The following is a 6,881-nucleotide window of genomic DNA, read 5'->3' as shown; positions in this document are numbered from 1 at the left end:
TCATGATGACACCTGATACTGGGCTCTGGTTATCATTTGTCACTGTCAAGCTTTCCTGTTTGTTTTTCTGGTTCATATGCATTGTGTATTTGTGACAATATCACATGTATGTTTTTGGTGGGGGTCTGGTCGTGGGTCCTGAACTCTGGGCCTGGGCACTGTCCCTCAGCTCTTCTGCTCAAGGCTAGCGCTCTATCACTTGAGCCACAGCACCACTTCTGGCTTTTTTCTTTTTGCTTATGTGGTACTGAGGAATAGAACCCAGGGCCTCATGTGTGCAAGGCAAGCACTCTACCACTGAGCCACCTTCCCAGCCTCACATGTATATTGTCATAACCTCAATGAGTCACTACATGTAACAGATTTCTCATAGGTAAACATCGATTTGGTCACTATCAATAAATTATTTTTATATTCTTCGAATTGTTTTACCATCCATGTGATTCCATATTTCATGCAATTTTGTACCCAACTTCCAACCTCCCTCTTCCCATCCTCCCTCCATCCTTTCTTATTCTCTAGTAACCAACACTTTCTTTTCTGTTCTATGCAGTCTATTTCTTCTAGACATAATTTGATACTGGTTTTTCTTTTTTTTTTTTTTTTTTTGGGTCCAGTCATGGCGCCTGAACTCTGGGCCTGGGTGCTGTCCTTCAGCTCTTCAGTTCAAGGCTAGCACTCTACCACTTGAGCCACAGCGCCACTTCCGGCTTTTTTTTTCTTTTTGCTTATGTGGTGCTGAGGAATCGAACCCAGGGCCTCGAGCATGCAAGGCAAGCGCTCTACCACTGAGCCATCTTCCCAGCCCTGATACTGGTTTTTCTATTGTTGGTTTATTTCCTTTAAGCTAACTTCCTTGAGATTTATCACAAACGACAGTCTTTCTTCCTTTCTGTGGGTTAGTTCTATTCCATTGTCCACAACTATCCAATTTCCTTTATCTGTTATTCTCTTGTCTGAACTTTAATCTCAGGCTTTTCCTAAAATTAAAAATGTTTTAAAAAATCCACCATAAAACAGCACAAAACTTTGGAGTGTGCATTCTCAGCAGAAGAACTCCTCCCCACACTCTACCACAACACCAACATTTATATTCTTCCATGTTTGTGATAACAGTCATGCTGACTTAGGTGAGGTGATATTCCACTGTGGAATTGATTTGCATTTCATTGAGATTGAGTGTATTTTCTTGTACTTGAATATTTCTTCATTTTTTAAAGGAACTGTTAACACAGGTTTTTGAACATTATTTTATTGGGTTCTAGACTTGTGTTTTGTTGTTTCCTTGAGACATTTGTTTGGAGGACACACCATGGATAGTAAATCATTTTAGAGACATTATCACTACTATCATTATGATGAAGCTTTACTCTTTTGCATTATTTCATGTTGCTGAAGAGGGGTTCCCAGCAATCTCTTTGTGCCTTTAGGTCTTTATTTTACGCTGTTGCTGTCATATGGAGTAGGAGTGCAGTCACAGGAATGAGCGTGTCATCTACATTTTAACGTCAGACTCTGGCAGCACCACGTTCACTTCTCTCCCTTCCCTGTGTGTCACTGGTGGACATGGATTAAGGGAGTGCTGGTTCTCCCCTCTCATGCATTCAGTGAGCGGTTCTGACCTGCTGTGTGTGCAGAGGAGGAATTCACCTTCCTCTGCCCCAGGCTGAGATGAAAACCCAAGAACCTGTCCTTTCTAGGCTCTCCCAAGTCATTTCACAGTTTCCTGAGAGGCTTCTCTGGTCTTTCCATAATGTCACCAACCCTTTCCTCCCTCTGTATGTACCTGTGTGGGATTATCAGACACGACATCCACACTGAACGTTGGTCAGGTCTCGGTCTTTGCCTTGCACCATATGGATTGTGGCCTTGGGAAGAATGTTGCCACCACCGAATCTGTCCTGAGCTTAGAAGGGTCCTCTGCTCCCACAGACTCATCAGTGATGGAAATGACAGTCTTTCCTGCTTCCCTGCGTGATTGTGTGTGCAGATTATAAGACATGACATCCATATCCAGTGTTGATCCTGTCTCTGCCTTGTGTGGCTTTATAGACTATCTGTGTTGCAGGAGAGGTTCTGTGGCTGTGGTATCATGGAACTCTGTCCTGAGATCAGTTGCTGATTGTTAAGCCCCTGGTGATAAGCTCACTCCCGTGCTAAGTTGTTCTGGGCCATTTCTGCCCTGAAGCAGGACCCTGGGCCTTGCTGCTATGTCTCGCACCTGCCTGTTAAATTGTCTTGCATTAATTTAATGCTGAAGAGAAGGGTATGCTGTTCACTGAATTGTATCATTACCCATTACATTAGCATATCAAATTACTAAGATCTCTCTCCTAAATGTGTTGTGTCAATTTAAAAGTATACAAATGTATCTTCGTGGTAGAACACTCAACATAAATGATGTTTAGGTTCAAATTGTAGGAGGAAATATAATTGTGCATGAATGTGGAGAAAGTTTAAATGGGTGACACTGATGGACACATGTTGATCAAACTGATTTCTTTCTTTTTATGTCTTTGTTGTTGGAGGGGGTTGAACTCAAAATGTGGGCACTGTCTGTGAGCTCCTTTGCTCAAGGCTAATGCTCTACCACGTTGCGAGACAGCACCATGCGTCTTTGTTTCCTTTTTGCTTATGTGGTGCTGAGGAATTGAACCCAGAGCCTCAGGCATGCAAGGCAAGAGCTCTACCACTGAGCCACCTTCCCAGCCCGGCCATGCGGTTTTTGAGTGGGCAATTGGAGATAAGATTCTCGTGAGGTGCAGCATTATTTACCATAGCTAAGATATGGAACCAACCCAGATGCCCCTCAGTAGACGAATGGATCAAGAAAATTTGGTATATATACACAATGGAATTCTATGCCTCGATCAGAAAGAATGACATTGCCCCATTTGTTGGGAAATGGAAAGACTTGGAAAAAATTATATTAAGTGAAGTAAGCCAAGCCCAAAGAAACATAGGTTCCATGGTTTCCCTTATTTGCAATAACTAGTATATGTATGAGTCAAGCCAAAAAGGTCAGATAAGGTGATGTTAGGGAAATGAACCCTTAGATATGTATTTAAATGTTTTTTTCTTTCATGCATTTGTTTCTAACACATTTATAAGATTATCTCTTTGTTGCTTTCTATGTCCCTCCCCCCCAGTATACCTCCTACTTTTGCTGTATTTGATGTCAGTATAATTTGTGGAGGAGAAGGGGAAAAACAATTCGTTTAAATAAGGATACAGGTGGACCCATTGCAACAATGAGAAGTACAAGTTGTCATGTCGAAAATGAACTTTACAACTTTGGTGGGGGGGGGGAGGCGTGGAGAGGGGGTGGGGGGGCTGGGAAGGGATGTGAAGGGTAAACAAAGGAGGAAGCTAAAATGATTGATAAGAAATGTACTCATTATCTTGCCCATGTAATTGTAACCCCTCTGTAAAGTATGTTCACAATAAAAAAAAAAAAAAAAAGAGTCTGGCGAGGACTTTTCTGCCCAGGCTGTTTGGAACCATGATTCTCAGATCTCAGCCTCCTGAATAGCTAGGATTACAGGTGTGAGCCTGGGATTTAAAAGCAGTCCTGTGAGACTGTCCTAAGACAGAATGCTCAGCTTCATGGGGACAATCCAGGAGAATCATGGAAGGCACCCGCCCTGCTTTCCACTCTCTTCTGAATCACCATCCAGATGTCTGCCTCTGCAGAAAGAAACTTACTATCTCAAAAATAAACAATGTTGAACAGTGCTGCAGGTGTGAATCTGCAGCAGATCATCGGATTAGCAAGTGTAAAGCATGGAGTTCAAATCACTGCACCACAAACAGCAAAGTAGGTTAGCACCATCCTCCATTCTTCTAATTCCCTGCATCAGTGAGAAGGCTCAGGGTCCCAAATGACAGATGGTGCTCAGAAGATAGGAAGACAGAAAGAGCCCAGGAATCATGAAAGGGTAAACAGCACCATTCAAACCACGGAGAAACAGAACCAAGAAGAAAAAGGTCTACAGTTTGAAGCCCACCTCCCAGTGTAAAGAGAGGCCGAGGTCGGCAGTGCCTTGAGCCAGGCAGCTGTGGTGGCTGCAGAGGGTGGGATGAAGGCTCCTCGGCCTCTGTGGATGGTCCCCATGACAGGAGACGGCTGCACTCGGCTCACTTCCTCATTTAAGCCTGGAGTCTTGGGACAGTACATTGTCTCTTTGTTTCACTTACATTTACTGGTCTCGTAGGTAAACACATTTCAGTCCCTAGCTGAGGATACTCTTGTTCGAGGGATTTTTAGTGCAATTGAGTCTGCATTGTCAACCATGTTGAAACACCCCTGAGAGACAGTTGGGCCTCCGTTAGACCCCTGGAAACCCCTGGGTGGGAGGGCTTTCCTCTCTGCAATTGCTCTGCCCCTGCTGGGGACTGAGAGCTCAGGTGGTCCTCCATCCCCTCCATCTTGAGGGTGTAGAGTGGAAATGACCATCAGTAGCTGCTGTGCGCTGTGAAGCAGGAGTGTCCACAGAGTGGACAGCACGGGGGCTGAGGGGAAGAGGAAGGGAGGCCGCTCACCTGAGACAGGTGTGGGCATCAGGGAAGAAGGACACAGGAAGTGGCAGTGCTCCACAGGAAGCTGATGGCTGATCCCATCTCATCCACACACAGAGGAAGTCCTTCCCTCCCACAGAGCCCCAGTGAGCACGTGAGGAAGAGGAAACAAAGGAAGGCAGGCATGTCCAGAGGGACTGTGGGGTGCTGGGGAAGTATCCAGCGGGACACCGGGAATGCGAGGAGGGAGCGTCATAGATCCTGACACCCAGCTCCCACCCAGCTTCTGGGGTGAGATCCAGGGCGGCTGGTCCTGAGCACCTCCGCAGCTCAGGCTCAGGGTCTGGTGGACAGTCTGTGTCAGGGCTCACACTGAGATCTCTCCCAGAGTCTCTTGCACAGTAATCCATGGCTGGGTCCTGGTGGTCACCGTGCTTAGCTCATGGACATCTGGTTCTTGGCTGTGTCCTCAGACACTGTGACTCGACTCCTGAGAGACGGCTGCAGTTGAAGATGTCTCCTGTCCTTCCCAGCAGGTTCCCTGGGGCTGTGGGACCCGGCTCCATCAGTCATGACAGCCCTGCTACCTACATGGTGCAGGCAGGAACAGAGACCATGGGGTCTTGGCCAGGCCAGGCTGTGAGTCCTGCCGATGCTGGGACAGGACCTCTGAGGACAGAGAACCTCAGTGCCGAGGATGGGGAGACATGGTGTGTTCCGAGTTCGGATGCAGCATCCTAACAACATCCTGACCTCACCCCGATGTCCTACACCCAGGAACGGCCAGCAAGGAAACAAAGGCCCACCCGGCATTCCAGGCCTCAGGAAGATGTCTGTGACTCATAGGAAGAATTTCCAGGGTCTGCAAGAGTTTGAGGGTAAACAAGTGAGTATGAGCCCAGTGTCACTGGCTCATGCTTGCAAACCCAGGTACTCATGAGGCTGAGATCTGAGGATGGTGGTTCAAAGCGAGCCCGGGCAGGAAAGTCCCTGAGACTTTTATCGCAAATAAACCACCAGAAAACCAGAAGTGGCGCTGTGGCTCAAGTGGTAGAGTGCTCTTCTTGAGCTAATGAGCTGAGGGACAGAGACTAGACCCAGAGTTCAAGCCCCACAACCGACCAAAAAAAAAAAATTGAGCAGCGAGTGTCTGCTCTTCCTCTAGGAAGACGAAGGACAGCATGGGGAAGGCCAGATGGACTCTGCTCAGGATCTCTGCAGATGGAGAGAAACGAGTGGAATTGGAGAGCAATGTCCTCATCCAGCAAGGAGCCCTTAACACCCTAGACAGCTCTGTGGGGGACGCTGCGTCCTGTGGAGAGGCCAGACACACAGAGGAGTCAGGGCCTGAGCTCCACAGCTGCTCCTGTGACTGCCATGACCTCAGTGTGTGCCCAGCGCCCCCTGCTGGTGCTGACTGAGCATGACCTCAGTGTGTGCCCAGCGCCCCCTGCTGGTGCAGAGCGCCCTGCAGGGAGGTTTGTGTCTGGCCCACACTGGATTTCCTGCACTGTGTCTGTAGCACAGTAATAGACGGCCGTGTCCTCCACTCTCAGGCTGTTCATCTGCAGGTAAAGTGTGCTCTTGCTGTTGTCTCTGGAGATGGTGAACCGGCCCTTCACAGAGTCTGGGTACCATGTGCTACCACCATCTGTATTAATTCGTGCAACCCACTCCAGCCTCTTCCCTGGAGCCTGGCGACCCAGTGCATGTAGTAATTACTGAAGGTGAATCCGGAGGCTGCACAGGAGAGTCTCAGGGACCCCCCAGGCTGCACCAAGCCTCCCCCAGACTCCACCAGCTGCACCTCACACTGCACACCTGCAAACACAGAGAATCCTGGTCAGCAATGGTCACACACATCCACTATTCCTCCCACTCATGTCCATTTGCACACTCAGTATCCCTTGCTCCCCATGAATCACCTTTCAACAGAGCAACAAAGAGAACCCAGCGCAGCCCCAGCTCCATGGTGGTGGTCTGTGTTCAGTCACTGGTGGAATCAGCTCACAGAGCTCAGGTCAGGGATGGGCTGGTTTTCATGGGCAGAGGGACATCCTATTTGCATGTCCTCTGTTATAAAGCAGCTCTGGAGGGAAGTCTAGAGATTGGCCTCCCAGAGCAGAGGTGACTGCGCTGGAGGAGTTTGGAGATAATGGTCACCTTGGAGACATCATGACGCACTGACCACGTGCTGTGGTTCACACTGTACCTGCAGCTCCTTGGGAGCCTGAGGCAGAGTGTGAGGACATTGAGAGCTGTCTGGGGTGCAGAGGGACACACATGTCCTCTCACTCTGCCATTGTGCCTGGTGATCGTTCTGTCAGCATTTCTGATCACACACAAAACACAAAGTGCAACAT

At 48.2% G+C, this 6,881-nt stretch overlaps 1 pseudogene; it reads right to left on the bottom strand.

Annotated features, from left to right (window-relative positions):
- Positions 1-4,953: 4,953 nt before the first annotated feature.
- Positions 4,954-6,489, bottom strand: LOC138806722 (immunoglobulin heavy variable 3-74-like; annotated as a pseudogene).
- Between the last annotated feature and the right edge of the window lie 392 nt (positions 6,490-6,881).

This window comes from Dipodomys merriami, unplaced genomic scaffold, assembly GCF_024711535.1.
Source record: "Dipodomys merriami isolate MVZ:Mamm:240054 unplaced genomic scaffold, mDipMer1.0.p SCAF_406, whole genome shotgun sequence".
NCBI classification, from domain to species: domain Eukaryota; kingdom Metazoa; phylum Chordata; class Mammalia; order Rodentia; family Heteromyidae; genus Dipodomys; species Dipodomys merriami.
This window is presented reverse-complemented; position numbering and strand designations above follow the sequence as displayed.